Genomic DNA, 19437 nt, shown 5'->3' on the forward strand with positions numbered 1-19437 from the left:
CATCAGCAGCCCCGGTGGGGTCCCCGCGAGAGCCCGTTCCGGTATAAAGGAAGTTGTGCCGGGCTTGTGGTGCGGGCTCGCTGTCGGATGTGGGAGCGCCGCCCGAGGGGCGAATAAAGGTTCCCGACCGTTTTGCCCCTGCAGGGCAGTGGAGTCGTAGCCACAGTCGCAAGTGGTCCAGCTCCTGCCGTCCACCCCGCTGGGTAAAGTTTCAAGGCATCAGGGTTTGGTTATCCAGGCTTCTCTCAACTCTATCTGTACTGCTCCTCCGGTTTGGAGCGCTGCTCAGCTGGGTGCTAGTATTTCCAGGGTCGACTCAGCTCCTGCTTTACTCTGCGGTGACTAAAAGATACAGACTCTCTCCAGGTGTCCTGCTTTTTGTTCCTGGTTATATGGAGCACAGAGGTGACATTTTTTCAAGATTTATAACTGTTAATCTGTTTGCCCCCTCAATCTTTTGTTGATTTGAAGCTTAAAATCATATCTCTGAACTGTATAAGGCAGCTGTGAATCTCAGAGGGCTCACTGAACTCTTAAATGGACATAGCTTGGGGTCTAAGAAGTCCAGGAGTTTTTATCCAGGGGCCTGTTTATTGTTGCTCACTCTCTTTTTTTGCAGGTTTAGCTGGACAATGATTTTGTTTATTTTTGCTTGCATTACCATGTATATGAGAGTATAAGTGGCTGTGTTTGATTTTTGATTTTTTTTCTTTTATATCTCTTACTTTCTGTTGTAGTTATTAAGTCTCAGGCATTTTTCACAGGGCCTAGGCCCCTGTCACTGTAAGTTTATTGAATCTATCACCATTGTACCTGATTTAGGTTCAACATTGCAAAGTTCACTAATTATATTTTTTTTGTGTTTTTGATTCACTGTTACAGATCAGTTCACCTTCAAGCTTATAGGTGTGTATAAGGGGAAAAAAAAAACAAAACAAAGGGTAGAAGAGGAGGAGAATATTCACTCACTTTCTGTGATTTCACTGCTTTTGTTTCCCCTTTTATAGGGGAGCTATTTTTTGTTTGTTGCACATACCGCTTGTTGTTTTTTTTTCTTGTTTGTTTCACTATTAATGGAAAAATTTGTAACCCACGGTAACCAAATTTCACCTAAAATGCCTGTTAAATCCAAGGATAAAAGAAATACTAAATTGGGTGATACAAGTGCAGATGTATCATCTGAGAGTATATCTACAGCAATAGATACCCAGGCCCTGATTGGGCAACTCACAGCTATTTTTTCTCTCCAGCTGGAGGGTATTAAGAAAGATTTGGGAGCAATCTCTTCAGAGATTGTTACACTTTCGGCAGAAGTCAAAAAATTTTCCCATAGAATTGGGGAGGCGGAAAATAGAATTTCCGCTACTGAAGATAGATTGACAGCGCAAGAGGCCATTATTCAGGCCCAAGAGGTTAAATTGAATAGTGTCCAGTTGCGCCTGGAGGATCTGGAGGATCGCTCTAGGCGCAACAACATTAGGATTATAGGCCTACCTGAATCCCCAGAGTTTGAGGATCTCATTAAATTTACCTCCCTGACTCTCCCTCAGGTCATTGGTATAGCTCCTCATTCTCTCCCTCTAGCAATTGAAAGGGCCCATAGAGTAGGTCCCAGAAGAGAGTCAGCTAGCGGTCTGATTAAACCCAGGATGTGTATTTTCAAGCTTTTAAAGTTCCAGGACAAGCTTGAGGTTCTAAAGTTAGCTAAGAAAGCTGGTACATTAGAATTCGGGAACAGCAAGATTTTGCTGTTCCAGGACTTCTCGGTGGAAACTTCCGCGCGTAGAAGACTTATGGCCCCTTTTTGCTCCCATTTGATCAACAAAGGTATCAAAGCCAGTTTATTTTATCCCGCTAAAATCATAGTGGAAAATAAGGGAGCCAAATTTATTTTCAACGAAGTCTCCGAGATTAAAGAATTTATGAGAACCCTAGAATCTTAGGTATAGGTCTCCCGGTGAGTTAGTCAAACGGGTAACAAGACAACTAGGACTCTAGGCCAGGGTCATAGAATCTCTCTGGCGAGTTTGATTTTTTCCCAATTAATTTTTTTTGTTTTATTTGTTTTAATGTAAAGTTATGCCCAGGATCTGTATCTTGTTATTGTATGAGAATCATGCAGTTCTGTAATTTTGTCCACCAAGAGGTCGCCAACAGCGAGATTTTTCATAATTATTTTATTTCTGGACTGATGGGGTGTTTTTTTTTTTTCCTCCCTCGCTTCCTCTCGCGCGTGCCCCCTCCTCCCCGGCTGTTACTTCCCGTCATGGGCTCGATCTGGACTATGTGTTTTAGATAGATTAGATAATAGCGGTGGGTTTTAAAATTCTCTCGTGGAATGTGGGAGGGATTTCCTCGCCGGCCAAGCGTAAATTAGTTATTAAAACACTGGCTCTAGAAAGGCTGGAGGTGGTTTTCCTACAGGATACCCATTTAGACGGAATAGAAGCAGCAAAGCTTAAAATAAAATGGGTTGGCGAGGTTATTTCCTCCTCCTCTTCAGTCAAAAAGCGAGGAGTGGCGGTCTTATTCCATAAAGATCTGGACTATCAAGTTATTAAAGTTGAGGTAGATCCCTCTGCCCGCTATATCATATTACAGGTGATGATAAAATCTGTTAAATATATTTTTTTCAATATTTACGCCCCCAATAAATTTTCATTATCATTTTGGGACCAGATCCAAAACAAAATTTTTCCCTTTCAAAGGGAGAATTTGATTATCTGTGGGGATTTTAATGCAACCATGTGTCCAGAATTAGATCGCTTTTCAAAAAAGAATTATGCTAAATATAAGTACCACACCAAGTATTTTAAAGGATTTTGTAGCAAATTGACTTTGACTGATATATGGCGTATTCAAAATCCTACAGCTAGAGCTTTCACGTGCGAGTCCAAGGCGCATAGGACTTTTTCGAGGATTGACCTCTTTTTAATTTCTGAATCTTTGTTAATTCATCAGTTTAAAACGGGAATTGGTGAGTTTTTGATATCGGATCACGCCATAATATCTTTATCCCTTCTTAATACTCATGAGCCAAGCCCTTCAGTTCAGGTCTTTGGCTTCCCGCGTTTCTTATATACTAATCCAAGATTTATATCTTGGATCAAGAGTATCTGGAACGAGTATGTATCTTTTAACTCTAACTATAGTCACAAGACGGAAGTCTTTTGGGAGGCTGCCAAAGCCGTGATTCGGGGTGAAATCATAGCCTATATGAGTATTCGCTCCAAAAAAATCAAGGAACAGGGGAGTTCTTTGTTTGTTAAAGCTAGAGCGGCGTATAGGAATACTCTGGTGGATCCTTCTCCAATGAATTGGGCAGTTTATTTTGAGGCCAGAAAGGAAAGGGAGATTTTTTTAAAACAGAGATCTATGGAGGAGGAGGTAAGACTGAATCTTAAATACAAGAGTTTTCACGGGTGTTCGGCGAAATACCTGTCGCGCCTTACCAAGAATAGAAAGAAGAGGAATTATATTGCAGTGATAAAAAAGGGCGAGGACAGGCTTTTTAAGCCAGCGGAGATCTCCCAGGCATTCATTAATTATTATCAGTCTCTGTATTCGTTGGTTAGTACTGATCAGGATGGTCAAAAGGCTTTCTGGTCCGTTGTTAATATCCCAAAGATCCAAGTAGACGAGCTGGCAATGCTGAATCAGGTGATAACGCAAGAGGAGATTGGTATCGCTATCGATAAACTTAAGCTTAATAAAGCAGCAGGCCCAGATGGGCTTCCCGCTGAATTTTATAAATTATTAAAGGGAGAATTGCTGTCAGCACTAGAGGCCCTTTTTAATAATTATTTTCTCTCTGAAAATGGTATCTCAAAAAGTTTTGCTGCGGCCAATATTTCACTTATAGCTAAAAAAAATAAAAACCCAGAGGATATGGCCTCATATAGGCCAATATCAGTCCTTAATACTGATTATAAGATACTGGTCAGTATTATTGCCGCCAGATTGAATCGCTGTCTACAGAATCTGATTCATCCGGACCAGACCGGTTTTATGACTTCTAGGAACTCGTCGAGAAATATACGCAAGGTTATCACGTTCTTGGACTATATGTGGAATTTGGAACCAGAGTCTGGCTTGGCCGTAATCTCTGATTCAGCTGTGTTAACCTTGGATGCAGTTAAGGCCTTTGATTCTATTGTTTGGGAACATTTATTTTGCTCGCTGCAAAATTTTGGCTTTTCTGGTAATTTCATTTGTTTTATTCACAAGATTTATTCCAATCCTATTTCTTTTCTTCTGGTCAATGGAATCTGTTCCCAGGAAATAGTCCTGCATCGTGGCACCAGGCAGGGGTGCCCTTTATCCCCTCTCTTGTTTAATGTGGCAGTAGAACCTTTAGCGGTTAGACTTCGCGATGTTCTGACAGGAATCTCCCTGGGGTCCTACCGTTTAAAAACTCTTCTTTATGCAGATGATATTTTGATATTTGTAGATAAGCCATCTCAATCTATTCCAGTAATTTTTCAACTTCTCGCCCAGTTTAGTTCCTTCTCCGGTTATGTGGTGAATCTGGAAAAGAGTGAACTTATGTATATGGGTAATTGTTCGTCTCGTGCTGGTAAGACTCCATTCAAAGTTGTTAATTCAATTAAATACTTGGGGCTAGAATTACACAGAAATCCTAAGTTATGGTATGCCGCGAACTATGCCCCATTGTTTAAAAAAATTAAAACTGATCTTCAGCTTTGGGTATCTTACCCATTGTCAATCACCGCGAAGGTGAACTTAATAAAAACTATTGTTTTCCCTCGTCTCTTGTATGTGCTACAGAATCTTCCCATCTTTATATCGAGTTCAGATATAAAAAATTTACATGGTTATTTTTCTAAATTTATCTGGAAAGATAAAAAACCCAGGATTGCATTAGTTAAGCTTATGCAGAGACCAAACCGTGCTGGTTTAGCACTGCCTAATGTCAAGTTATACAATATTGCGGCCTTGGTGAAATTTGCCATGGATTGGGTGGCGGAAACCAACTGGTTGGCGGCTAGTCAGGAAGCTTTTTATACACGTCCATTTTCGCTCAGAGCTCTCTTACATTGTAATTCCAGACAGCTTCCATCCAATATCTGTAGAATGTTATCATTCAAAAATGTTGTCATTGCCTGGCAGAGGTTTTGTATCTGTCTAGGATTAGATCCTTCTGTTTCAGAATTTCTCCCTATCCAGGGAAATCCGAATTTTATCCCTGGCATACATCATAAGGTATTTAAACTATGGGGACATAAGGGGTTGACTCTAGTTAAGCAATTGTTGGGGGCAGACAATCAGATCCATACAGCAGAATTTTTGTTTCAATCGTATGATCTTCCAAGGTCTGATCTGTTTGCTTACTTCCAGATTCGCCACTTTGTGCGCAAGCAGAATTGGGAAAGTAGTATCTCGGTAGAGTGGTCTGATATAAGAACTTTAATCAAAAAATTTAGTATTGGAATCTCTTCTATTTCTTTAATGTACGACATCATGCTCTCTAAACAAAGTGATAAGTTCTTGCAGAATATTAGTAACTGGTTGTTTCCAGTTATTCCTGATATTACTGATGAGAGGATAATCCAGAGCTTCAACATGATGTATAAGTGTAGGGTTTCGATGACCTGGAAGGAATCGCACGTGAAACTCTTGAATAACTTTTATATGTATCCGCTTAAATTACAAAAATTCTCGGTTCATGGTTTGGATAATTGTCCCAGATGTTCTAATCCAAGGGCTGACTTATTTCATATGTTTTGGTTCTGTCCTAAAATCAATCAGTTGTGGCATAAAATTTGTTTTTGGTTTAATACTTTATATGATGTTAATTTGGTGTTAACATTACAGGACGTAATTTTATTATTTTCAGTAGTGGATAGTAACTTTTCTCCGGTGGTTCGTACTTTGAATACGATTATATTGGCAGTGCGTCACCTTGTTCTCTTAAACTGGAAAGCGAAGGTAGTGCCAAGCCTTGCGAGGACTTTTAAAGAAATCCAAGGTCAAATTATATTTGAGTCATATCATCTTCCGGATGCCTCTGAGAAGAGAATCGTTGAGTTTTTTCAGGGATGGTTACCAATTATTTTGTCATATCCCTCTCTGCTCCAAAGGCAGATTCTTGCCCCTGTACGATCCACCGTCAGCTTTTCTGAACTAGTCCTGCTAGGGAAATTTCCGGCGTCCTGGATAAATTCGGGTCCGTGATTGGGTGGGTGTCTAGACCAGAGCCCCGGGCGGGGAGTCGGTCGTCGGACGGGGCATGGGTGGCGGGTTGCACGAGGGGTGGTTTTAGCGTGGGTTTTTTTTTTTTTTTTTTTTCTTCTTTGTTTTTTCCCCCATCATTAAGTTTTATGTTAGTTTCGGTAATTAAAATGGGACATAATGTGGATTTATTATATAAACGTTGGTTTTCTGGCTTGTTTCTGCAGACTGATTATGTATCTGCTTTATCTTTTTGTTTTTGTATTCCAGAAAGTTTGTAATGTCCTATTTTGATTAATAAAAAATAAAATAAAAAAAAAATGCTTCTATTAAAAACTGAAATGCATTTATGTGTATTTCAGTTTTGAACTTTATGTTCTTTTAACCTTTATATATATATATATATATATATATATATATATATTTTATTCTGATAATAAGTTCTTCAATGGCTTTTCCACTCATTACAGTCTCACCAACATCAGAGTTGTCCAAATCTCCAATATTGTGACATAGATCTCTGGCACAGTAATGGACCACTTATCAGCTAGAAACAAGCAGCAAAATTCAGCATCTCAGCAAGAGCAACCTGCAGGGAAGCCACAAATCGTATAGGAAGAGCAGTGACTAACCCCTTCACTTTTACAGACACAAACAGCATAATCATTAATCACTATCCAACTGAAAGCTTGTACAGCAGGACGAGGAAAGACATAGGAATTCTAGTATTAAAGGGATGACATGAAAGGGGCATTATACACTCATTTTTTCTTTGCATAAATGTTTTGTAGATGATCTATTTATATAGCCCATAAAGTTTTTTGTTTTTTTGAAATGTATAGTTTTGCTTATTTGTAAATAACATTGCTCTGATCTTCAGACTCCTAACCAAGCCCCAACATTTTATGAGAATACCGTCAGCTACCTTCTCCAGCTTGCTCCTGTCTTTGTAAAGGGTCTTTTCATATGCAAAAGAAGGGGGGAGTGTCTTATTTCCCACTTGCATTGGGCTTTCCAGCTACCTTTTCAACAGAGCTAAACTGAGAGCTTCTAAGTACGTTTTTAAACAGTTTTATACTGGATTTTTATATCAGTACCTGTGCATCTTATTCTTTATAGTAGTGTCTATTACATGCAGTTATATGAAAATGAGTGTATACTGTCCCTTTAAACACTTTGAGATTGTAACATAACATAAAAAATCATATATATAAAAAAAACTCTGCAATATACTTTTATTATTTATTTTTCCCCTTGTCCTGTAATTCCATTCTGAAATTATGAGCATTTTAGTTCCTGTTAGAAATGGAAGTGCAGAACACTGTTGTATTCTACACTGCCATTGGCTGAACATACTAGTGACCTATTTATAATTGTCCCTAATTGGCCACAGCAGAGAAGGTAACCTAAGTTACAACATGGCAGCTCCCATTGTTTTAAAGACACTAAAACATTACGCTTATTTTGTCAATATTTAAACAGCTAATATAACTTTAAAAAATACATCTATATGTTATTCTCAAACTAATCTTTTCATTAAGTGCATCATTCTATCTAGCATTTGTTTAAAGGGACAGTAAACAACAGAATTTTTGTTGTTTAAAAAGGTAGATAATCCCTTTATTACCCATTCCCCAATTTTGCATAACCAACACAGTTATAATAATATACTTTTTACCTCTGTGATTACCTTGTATCTAAGCCTTTGCAAACTGACTCCTTATTTCAGTTCTTTTGACAGACATGCATTTTTAGCCAATCAGTGCTTGCTCTTAGGAGCTTCACGTGCCAGAGCTCAATGTCATCTATATGAAACACATGAACTAACGCCCTCTAGTGGTGAAAAACTGTCAAAATGCTTTCCGATTAGAGGCAGTCTTCAAGGTCTAAGAAATTAGCACATGAACCTCCTAGATTTAGCTTTCAACTAAGAATACCAAGAGAACAAAGCAAAATTGGTAATAAAAGTAAATTGGAAAGTTGTTTAAAATTACATGCCCTATTTAAATCATGAAAGTTTTTTTGTGACTTTACTGTCCCTTTAAGGTCCCTTTAAAGAGTAAAAGACAAAAAAAAGCGCAAAGTACAGTATATATACTGTACATTCAAAGATCCACTGACCAAGCATGGCATTGCATAGACAATTGCCTGGGGTGCACATAACTAGAAATTAACAAACAAATACAGTATAAGCAATTTCTATATCTTGGCTCATAACCCTAGGTAATGCTTACCAGTAAGAAGCCCTCTCCCAAGGGGGGTGGACAGTAATGACGACTCCCCTGATTACCTATAAAGGTAATCTGGACGCATTCCGTTATCCTCCCAGAGATGCCCAGCCTAAAGGTGGACAAAGGTAAAAAGGAAAAAAGAGAAAGGAGCCTAGGAAGTATTAACCAAGGATATGAGCCAAGAAATAGATATTGTTATATTTGTTCATTTCTAGTTATCGTGGCCTCCCTGGTAATGCTTATCAGTGAGAAGAGAATAAAGCAATAATATGGAAAAACTGTGTGGTAAAAAAGATACAGACCAACAAAGAAAGGCTGCAAGGAGTTTATTTAGGAAACTACTTATTTTGAAGATTATCACACATCTAATTTGTAATGCGAAACAAAGGTATGAGGACAGCCCCAGACTGCCGCTTGATATGTCTCCAAAGGCATAGGCCCCTATTTATCAAAGGTCTTGCGGACCTGATCCGACAGTGCGGATCAGGTCCGCAAGACCTCGCTAAATGTGGAGAGCAATACGCTCTCCGCATTTAACATTGCACCAGCAGCTCACAAGAGCTGCTGGTGCAACGCCGCCCCCTGCAGACTCCCGGCCAATGGGCCGCCAACAGGGGGTGTCAATCAATTGTGGCGATGTCTGTCCGCCTGCTCACAGCAGGCAGACAGGTTTATGGAGCAGCGGTCTTTGTGACCGCTGCTTCATAACTGCTGTTTCTGGCGAGCCTGAAGGCTCACCAGAAACACGGGGCATCAAGCTCCATTTGGAGCTTGATAGATAGGCCCCATAGCATCTACCTGCAAAGCCCATGATGTTGAAACTGCCCTTGTAGAATGTGCCCAGAGCCCAACTTGAACTGTCTGATTTTTCTTGTTTATAGGCCTATGAGATTGTCTGGACTATCCAACTGGCCATAGTGGATTTTGCTGGAGCTTGGCTTGTCATATCCCTTTAATACTATATACAATCAGTCTGTCTGATAGACTTAATTCTTGAAACATACGTGTGAAGACAACATACCACATCAAGCTGGTAGAGTGGCTTTCGCTTTTCTTGCATTCCTGGGTAAAAAGATGGTAACACTATGTCTTGTGTAAGAACTGTGCACAAAACAAACTTATCCTAATGGAAAGTGAGAAAAGACTGACAAAAAGAGCTTGTAACTCAGAAACTAGAAAATAGTTTAACAGTAAGGAACCAGAGCGAGATCACCCTAATAGGTTCAAAGGGTATTTCCATTAAGGCTTCCAACATCAAAGGAAGGTCCTACGTTGGAATAGCAGATCTGGTAGAAGGTTAGATATGAGTCAAGGCCTGGAAAAACTGAAGGACTAATGGTTTCTGGGACTATTGGTGACGACAGAGAGCGGCCTATCAAGTTATTGGACGTTTGATAGAAGATACTTGACTGTTCTAGCACAAAGACCCTTCAGGAAACCTTCATGAATGAAATCCAGTAAAATATATAATTCCATCTTTGCAGTGGAAGAATTATGTTGTACCATCCAAGCTGAAAAAGTATTCCATAGTCTGTAATAGGTTGAAGAAGTGATCTTCTTTCTAGCCTGAAGTAGTCGGGATTACTACTAGATCTGAAATATTCAGTGGCCCATATATTGTGTGATTTCAGCAACCATATAGGAAATTTGGGGAGTGGTCATTTCTGTCCACAGCCCTTTGGAGAGGGCTTCTAACTAGTAAGCATTACCAGGGAGGGCCATATAACCATTTAAACATGCAGTCTATGAAGCACTTTACCAATCATATTTATAATGCTTTATTAGTAACCATAATCATTGTTCCACCATACATTGTACTCTATCCAGGGATAACACTGAACAGCTGAAGACCATCACCTTACAATTGTTAAAACATAGTGTATCTGACCTGCATTATACCATTGTTGATCACATACCACCTCTATAGATAACCTGGAAAGACTACTCCTAATCTCTCTTTCAATATATATTACACTGTGTATATACTCTATATAAATTATACAAAACATAAAGCCTGTATATATGCATTCTTGAGTTTACAATGGTGTTAGTGCTTGGTTTACTACAGAAATTCAAATGTAGCACAGCCAGACATATGATGTAAGGGCCACAATGTGTCCTTTCCACAGTATTGCTACAGTCAATTATTGCCCAAACCCACATAATGAATTTGACTTAAAGGGACTGTCAAGTCAAAAATAAACTTTCATGATTCAGATAGGACATGTAATTTTAAACAACTTTCCAATTTACTTTTAGTACCAATGTTGCTTTGTTCTCTTGGTATTCTTAGTTGAAAGCTAAACCTAGGATGCTCATATGCTAATTTCTTGAAGGCCGCCTCTAATCTGAAAGCATTTTGACAGTTTTTCACAACTAGAGGGTGTTAGTTCATGTGTTTCATATAGATAACATTGAGCTCAAGCACGTAAAGCACCTAGGAGTGAGCACTGATTGGCTAAAAATGCATGTCAAAAGAACTGAAATAAGGGGGCAGTTTCCAGAGGCTTAGATACAAGGTAATCACAGAGGTAAAACATGTATTATTATAACTGTGTTGGTTATGCAAAACTGGGGAATGGGTAATAAAGGGATTATCTACCTGTATAAACAACAAAATTGGTGTTTACTGTCCCTTTAAAGGGCCACTATAGTGATTAAAGGGACAGTAAAGTCAAAACTAAACTTTCATGATTCAGATAGGGCATGCAATTTTAAACAACTTTTCAATTTACTTTTATCATCAAATTTGCTTTGTTCCCTTGGTGGTATTTTTGAAAAGCTAAACCTAGCTAGGCTCAAACTGATTTCTAAACCGTTGAAAACCGCCTCCTAGCTCAGAGCATTTTGAAAGTTTTCCACAGTTACACAGTGTTAGTTCATGTGTGTCATATAGATAACATTGTGCTCACTCCCATGAAGATATTTAGGAGTCTTCACTGATTGACTACACTGCATGTCTGTCAAAAGCACTTAGATAAGGAGGCTGTCTGCAGAGGCTTAGATACAAGGTAATCACAGAGGTAAAAAGCATATTCATATAACTGTGTTGGTTATGCAAAAACGGGGAATGGGTAATAAAGGGATTATCTATCTTTTTAAATAAGAAAAATGTTGGTATAGACTGTCCCTTTAAATGCTTTAATTTGAGATAGCATATAATTTAATCACTAGCAATTGTAAGGGGTAGGATCCAGTGTGTTGGTAAACAGTAAGGGGTGGGCTGGCAAGTGGGATACATAGTTTCAGGACTCAGTATGGTGAGGGCTGGTTAGTAGGACCCAGTGTGACGGGACCAGGTAAGGGGAGGGCTTACTACCGGGACCCGATGTGTCAGGACTAGGTAAGGGGAAGGCTGGATAGCAGGACCCAATGTGTCGGGACTAGGTAAGGGTAAGGCGGGATAGCAGGACCCAATGTGTCGGGACTAGGTAAGGGTAAGGCGGGATAGCAGGACCCAATGTGTCGGGACTAGGTAAGAGGAGGGCTGAATAGCAGGACCTGGCACGCTGGGATTAAGAAAGGAGATGGCTAGCTAGCAGGACCTGGTGTATCAGGATTAGGGGAGGGCTGGCTAGTGGGACCCAGTGAAGGAAATCCACAGAGAGTAGCAGCAAAAGTAAGTGTTTATTAGGCACAACACAACAAAATCAGCAACGTTTCGGTATTGCTACCTTATTCATGCTAAACATCATACTCAAATTATTCTATTTATACCTTATCACCACTAGGTGGCGCTGCAAATGCAGCTTCCTATTAACCCTTTGCATACTTCTAGTACATAATTTATTTTACTTACTCAAACAGTTTAAAACCAATAATACTAACTATTAATAGAATCTTTACACAATCTCAATTACAGACTTATATACAAATAACCTTCTATAGAAATACAGACATATCTAGATCTTTATTTAACCCATTCGGTTCCATAGTGCCTAGTTTCCAAATCCAAAAGCACTCCCGCTGTTTAAGGTGGAGTTCTCTATTCCCTAACCTTCGTGGCATGGCTATTTTCTCAATAATTTGAAACCGCAATTGCCCAATTGAATGGCCTTTTTCAACAAAATGCTGAGCTACCGGGGCTTTTAAGTTCTTTGTTCTGATAGAACTTTTGTGTTCAATTATCCTATCCTTGATAGTTCTAGTCGTCTCTCCAACGTAGCCCCGCCCACATGGGCATTTAATTAAGTAAATTACATATGTTGTTAAACAAGTATGAAACCCATTAATTTTAAACTTTTTCCCAGTGGTTGGATGAAAAAATATGGGCCCTTTGGTCATATTGTTGCAGCATGAGCATCCCAGGCATGGATAACAGCCCTCATTTTTACCTTTAATATATTTTTGTTTTAACTTAATGTTTGACCCTACATCAGCTCTAATTAGTTGTTGTTTTAAATTTAAGCCTTGCTTGTATGCTGGCATAGGTACATTTTTAAATTCCTTTATTTGGGGGTTACAGTCTGTTAATATAAGCCAATGTTTCTTCACTATGCGTTGGATTTGGTTAGACTGAGCATTAAATTCAGATACAAATATTAAGCGCTCCTCTTTGTTATTTTGTTTCTTCTTTATACTCAATAAACTTTCTCTAGAGACTGATAGCGCATAATTAATTTCAGCTTCCAATATATCTGATGGATACCCTCTCTTAGTGAATCCGTCTGCCATTTCTATCATTCTTGTTTTCAATAAATTATCATCAGTGATAATTCTGCGAGCTCTTAAAAATTGACTGCAATTGCGCAATTGCGGTTTCAAATTATTGAGAAAATAGCCATGCCACGAAGGTTAGGGAATAGAGAACTCCACCTTAAACAGCGGGAGTGCTTTTGGATTTGGAAACTAGGCACTATGGAACCGAATGGGTTAAATAAAGATCTAGATATGTCTGTATTTCTATAGAAGGTTATTTGTATATAAGTCTGTAATTGAGATTGTGTAAAGAATCTATTAATAGTTAGTATTATTTGTTTTAAACTGTTTGAGTAAGTAAAATAAATTATGTACTAGAAGTATGCAAAGGGTTAATAGGAAGCTGCATTTGCAGCGCCACCTAGTGGTGATAAGGTATAAATAGAATAATTGGAGTATGATGTTTAGCATGAATAAGGTAGCAATACCGAAACGTTGCTGATTTTGTTGTGTTGTGCCTAATAAACACTTACTTTTGCTGCTACTCTCTGTGGATTTCCTTGATATACGATTCAGAGATTGGAGTGGGTCTCTGGAGTGGCTGGCAAGGGGGTCGTTGAGTGCTGGGACATTTGCTTTGGAGTTTGGATAGTGGGACCCAGTGTGCAGGAACTAGGTAATGGGAGGGCTGGCTAGTGGGACCCTGTGTACCAGGACTAGGAAAGGGCTGTATAGTGGGACCCAGTGTGCAGGGACTAGGTGAGGACTGGTTAGCAGAACAAGGTGTCCCGGGACCCTGTGTGCAGAGACTAGGTGAGTGCTGGCTAGTGTGACCCATTGTACCAGGACAAGGTATGAGGAGGGGGCTGGCTACTGGGACCCAGTGTGCCAGGACTGGGTTTTGAGAGGGCTAACTAATGGGACTCTTTGTGCAAGGACTAGGTTAGATCAGTGCTAATTAGTTGGACCAAGTGTGCCAGGACTAGGTTAGGGGAGGGCTAATTAGTGGGACCAAGTGTGCCAGGACTAGGTTAGAGGAGGGCAGACTAGTAGGACCCTGTGTGCAAAGACTATGTTAGGGGAGGGCTGGCTAGTGGCCACTGGGTGTGCAAGTATTAGGTATGGAGAGGGGTGGCTAGCAGGATATGGTGTGTCCGGGCAAGGTTATGGGAAGGCTGCCTAGCGGGACCAAGTGCATCGGACTAGGTTAGGGAGGGCTGGCTAGCAGGACCCAGTGTGTCCAGACTAGGTTAGGTGAAGTAGGCTAGTAGGGCTCGTGGGACCCTGAGTGCCAGAACTAGGTTAGGTGAAGTAGGCTAGTAGGACTTGTGGGACCTAGTGTGCCAGGAATAGGTTAGGGAATGGCTGGCTAGTGGAACCTGGTTGCAAAACAAGGGAAGGGGTAGGACTCGCTAGCTGGACCCTGTGTGTCCAAGCAAGGTTTGGGGGAGCCTAGCTAGCTGGACCTAGTGTATCAGGACTAGGTGAGGGCTGGCTAGCGAGACCCTGTGTGCCAGGACTAGATTAGGGGAGGGCTGGCTAGCAGGACCTGGTGTTTCAGGACTAGGTGAGAACTGGTTTGTGGGACCCTGTGTGCCGGAACTAGGTTAGGGGAGAGCTGGCTAGTGGGACCTAGTGTGCAGGGACTAGATTAGAGGAGAGCAGGCTAGTAGGTTTGGGGGAGCCTGGCTAGCAGGACCCAGTGTATCAGGACTAGGTGAGGGGGGGCTAGCTAGAAGCATCTGGTATTCCAGGACTAGATTAAGAAAGGACAGGCTAGTAGGGCACAGTGTGCTTGGACTAGGTTAGGGGAGGGTTGGCTAGTGGAACTCAGTGGCCGAAACAAGGTAAAGGGAGGACTAGCTAGTTGGAGAATGTATGTCTGGGCTAAAGAAAGAGTGGCTTGTGGGACGCTATGTTTCAGTAATAGATTATGAGAGGGCTGGCTAGCAGGATCTGGTGTTCCAGGAATAGATTAGGGACCCTGTGTGTCAGGAATAGGTGAGAGGAGGGCAGGCAAGTAGGACCTGGTGTTCCAGGACTAGGTTAAGTGGGGGCAGGCTAGTAGGACACAGTGTGTTAGGACTAGATTAGGGAAAGACTGGCTAGCAGTATCTGGTGTTCCAGAACTAGATTGGGGAAGGGCTAACTAGTGGGACCCAGTGTGCAGGGACTAGGTTAGGGGAGAGCTGGCTAGTGAGCCCTAGTGTGCAGGGACTAGATTAGAGGAGGGCAGGCTAGTACAACAGTGTCCCAGGAGTAGGTGAGGGGAGGGCTGGCTAGCAGGACCCTGTGTGCCAGGATTGGTTTAAGGGAGGGCTGGCTAGTGGGACCCAGTGTGCAGGGACTAGTTTAGGGGAGGGGTTCCTAGTGGGACCCAGTGTGCAGGGACTAGATTAGAGGAGGGCTGGCAAATACAACACAGTGTGCCAGGGGAGTATGTGAGGGCTGGCTAGTGGGACCCAGTGTGCAGGGACTAGATTAGAGGGCAGGCTAGTACAACACAGTGTGCCAGGAGTAGGTGAGGGCTGGCTAGGTTAGGGTAGATAAAAAGAGAGAGGCGCTCAACCTGGAAACGAACGATAGCATAATAGCTTGTTCTATGGCTAGTTACCACCCAAGAAGCAGCCTCTTTTTGCTCAACATGTGCTTTTCACAGAGAACTTTCCTGAAGCATATTAGTCTGAACCTGACTTCACAGTACAGTCCAGTCCCGAAATACCAGGTAATCCCACTCTGAACGAGAAAGACAGCAAAACCCCAGACATACGTTTCGGCCTATTGTGGGCCTCGTCAGTGAGGTGCAGCCATATTCCTCTAGGCACACTGAGCAACGGGTCCACGTCTGGATTCCCGCATCACACTTAGGGAGACTTCCCTAAGTGTCATAATTTGCATAAATAAAAAGAGATAAGCGCTCAACCTGGGAATGAATAATAGCATAATAGCTTGTTCTATGGCTAGTTACCACCCAAGAAGCATCCTCTTTTTGCTCAACATGTGCCTTTCACAGAGAAGACCTTTCCTGAAGCATATCAGTCTGATCCTGACTTCACAGTACAGTCCAGCCCTGAAATAACTGGCAATCCCTCTCTGAACAAGAAAAACAGCAAAACCCCAGACGTACTAGGTTAAGGTAGAGCTGGCTAGTGGGATGAGGGATCATCCAATGTGCAGGGACTAGATTAGAGGGCAGGCTAGTACAACACAGTGTGCGAGGGGAGGGCTGGCTAGTGGGACCCAGTTTGCAGGGACTAGTTTAAGGGAGGGGTGGTTAGTGGGACCCAGTGTACAGGGACTAGGTTAGGAAAGAGCTGGCTAGAGTGCAGGGACTAGATAAGAGGAGGGCAGGCTAGTACAACACAGGAGTAGGGGAGGACTGGCTAGTGTGCAGGGACTAGATTAGAGGAGGGCAGGCTAGTACAACACAGGAGTAGGGGAGGACTGGCTAGAGTGCTGGGACTAGATTAGAGGAGGGCAGGCTAGTACAACAAAGGAGTAGGGGGGGACTGGCTAGTGTGCAGGGACTAGATTAGAGGAGGGCCAGCTAGTAGAAAACAGGAGTAGGGGAGGACTGGCTAGTGTGCAGGGACTAGATTAGAGGAGGGCAGGCTAGTACAACACAGGAGTAGGGGAGGGCTGGCTAGTGTGCTGGGACTAGATTAGTGGAGGGCAGGCTAGTACAACACAGGAGTAGGGGAGGGCTGGCTAGTGTGCTGGGACTAGATTAGAGGAGGGCAGGCTAGTACAACACAGGAGTAGGGGAGGACTGGCTAGTGTGCTGGGACTAGATTAGAGCAGGGCAAGCTAGTACAACACAGGAGTAGGGGAGGACTGGCTAGTGTGCAGGGACTATATTAGAGGAGGGCAGGCTAGTACAAAACAGGAGTAGGGGAGGACTGGCTAGTGTGCTGGGACTAGATTAGAGGAGGGCAGGCTAGTACAACACAGGAGTAGGGGAGGACTGGCTAGTGTGCTGGGACTAGATTAGAGGAGGGCAAGCTAGTACAACACAGGAGTAGGGGAGGGCTGGCTAGTATGTTGGGACTAGATTAGAGGAGGGCAGGCTAGTACAACACAGGGGTAGGGGAGGACTGGCTAGAGTGCTGGAACTAGATTAGAGGAGGGCAGGCTAGTACAACACAGGAGTAGGGGAGGACTGGCTAGTGTTCTGGGACTAGATTAGATGAGGGCAAGCTAGTAGAACACAGGAGTAGGGGAGGACTGGCTAGAGTGCTGGTACTAGATTAGATGAGGGCAGGCTAGTATGCTGGGACTAGATTAGAGGAGGGCAGTTTGAGGCTAGTACAACACAGGAGTAGGGGAGGACTGGCTAGTGTGCTGGGACTAGATTAGAGGAGGGCAGGCTAGTACAACACAGGAGTAGGGGAGGGCTGGCTAGTGTGCTGGGACTAGATTAGATGAGGGCAGGCTAGTACTGTACAACACAGGAGTAGGGGAGGGCTGGCTAGTGTGCTGGGACTAGATTAGAGGAGGGCAGGCTAGTACAACACAGGAGTAGGGGAGGACTGGCTAGTGTTCTGGGACTAGATTAGATGAGGGCAAGCTAGTAGAACACAGGAGTAGGGGAGGACTGGCTAGAGTGCTGGTACTAGATTAGATGAGGGCAGGCTAGTATGCTGGGACTAGATTAGAGGAGGGCAGTTTGAGGCTAGTACAACACAGGAGTAGGGGAGGACTGGCTAGTGTGCTGGGACTAGATTAGAGGAGGGCAGGCTAGTATAACACAGGAGTAGGGGAGGGCTGGCTAGTGTGCTGGGACTAGATTAGATGAGGGCAGGCTAGTAAAACACAGGAGTAGGGGAGGGCTGGCTAGTGTTCTGGGACTAGATTAGATGAGGGCAGGCTAGTAAAACACAGGAGTAGGGGAGGGCTGGCTAGTGTGCTGGGACTAGATTAGAGGAGGGCAGGCTAGTACAACACAGGAGTAGGGGAGGACTGGCTAGTGTGCTGAGACTAGATTAGAGGAGGGCAGGCTAGTAGAACACAGGAGTAGGGGAGGACTGGCTAGTGTGCTGGGACTAGATTAGAGGAGGGCAGGCTAGTACAACACAGGAGTAGGGGAGGACTGGCTAGTGTGCTGGGACTAGATTAGAGGAGGGCAGGCTAGTACAACACAGGAGTAGGGGAGGTCTGGCTAGTGTGCAGGGACTAGATTAGAGGAGGGCAGGCTAGTACAACACAGGAGTAGGGGAGGACTGGCTAGTGTGCTGGCACTAGATTAGAGGAGGGCAGGCTAGTAAAACACAGGAGTAGGGGAGGGCTGGCTAGTGTGCTGGGACTAGATTAGAGGAGGGCAGGCTAGTACAACACAGGAGTAGGGGAGGACTGACTAGTGTGCTGAGACTAGATTAGAGGAGGGCAGGCTAGTACAACACAGGAGTAGGGGAGGACTGGCTAGTGTGCTGGGACTAGATTAGAGGAGGGCAGGCTAGTAAAATACAGGAGTAGGGGAGGGCTGGCTAGTGTGCTGGGACTAGATTAGAGGAGGGCAGGCTAGTACAACACAGGAGTAGGGGAGGGCTGGCTAGTGTGCATGGACTAGATTAGAGGAGGGCAGGCTAGTACAACACAGGAGTAGGGGAGGTCTGGCTAGTGTGCTGGGACTAGATTAGATGAGGGCAGGCTAGTACAGCACAGGAGTAGGGGAGGACTGGCTAGTGTGCAGGGACTAGATTAGAGGAGGGCAGGCTAGTACAACACAGGAGTAGGGGAAGACTGGCTAGTGTGCTGGGACTAGATTAGATGAGGGCAAACTAGTAGAACACAGGAGTAGGGGAGGACTGGCTAGAGTGCTGGTACTAGATTAGATGAGGGCAGGCTAGTATGCTGGGACTAGATTAGAGAAGGGCAGTTTGAGGCTAGTACAACACAGGAGTAGGGGAGGACTGGCTAGTGTTCTGGGACTAGATTAGATGAGGGCAGGCTAGTACTGTACAACACAGGAGTAGGGGAGGGCTGGCTAGTGTGCTGGGACTAGATTAGAGGAGGGCAGTTTGAGGCTAGTAGAACACAGGAGTAGGGGAGGACTGGCTAGTGTGCTGGGACTAGATTAGAGGAGGGCAGGCTAGTACAACACAGGAGTAGGGGAGGACTGGCTAGTGTGCTGGGACTAGATTAGAGGAGGGCAGGCTAGTACAACACAGGAGTAGGGGAGGACTGGCTAGTGTGCTGGGACTAGATTAGATGAGGGCAGGCTAGTACTGTACAACACAGGAGTAGGGGAGGACTGGCTAGTGTGCTGGGACTAGATTAGATGAGGGCAGGCTAGTACTGTACAACACAGGAGTAGGGGAGGGCTGGCTAGTGTGCTGGGACTAGATTAGAGGAGGGCAGGCTAGTGTGCTGGGACTAG

Source organism: Bombina bombina, chromosome 11 (assembly GCF_027579735.1).
Source record: "Bombina bombina isolate aBomBom1 chromosome 11, aBomBom1.pri, whole genome shotgun sequence".
In the NCBI taxonomy this organism is placed as follows: domain Eukaryota; kingdom Metazoa; phylum Chordata; class Amphibia; order Anura; family Bombinatoridae; genus Bombina; species Bombina bombina.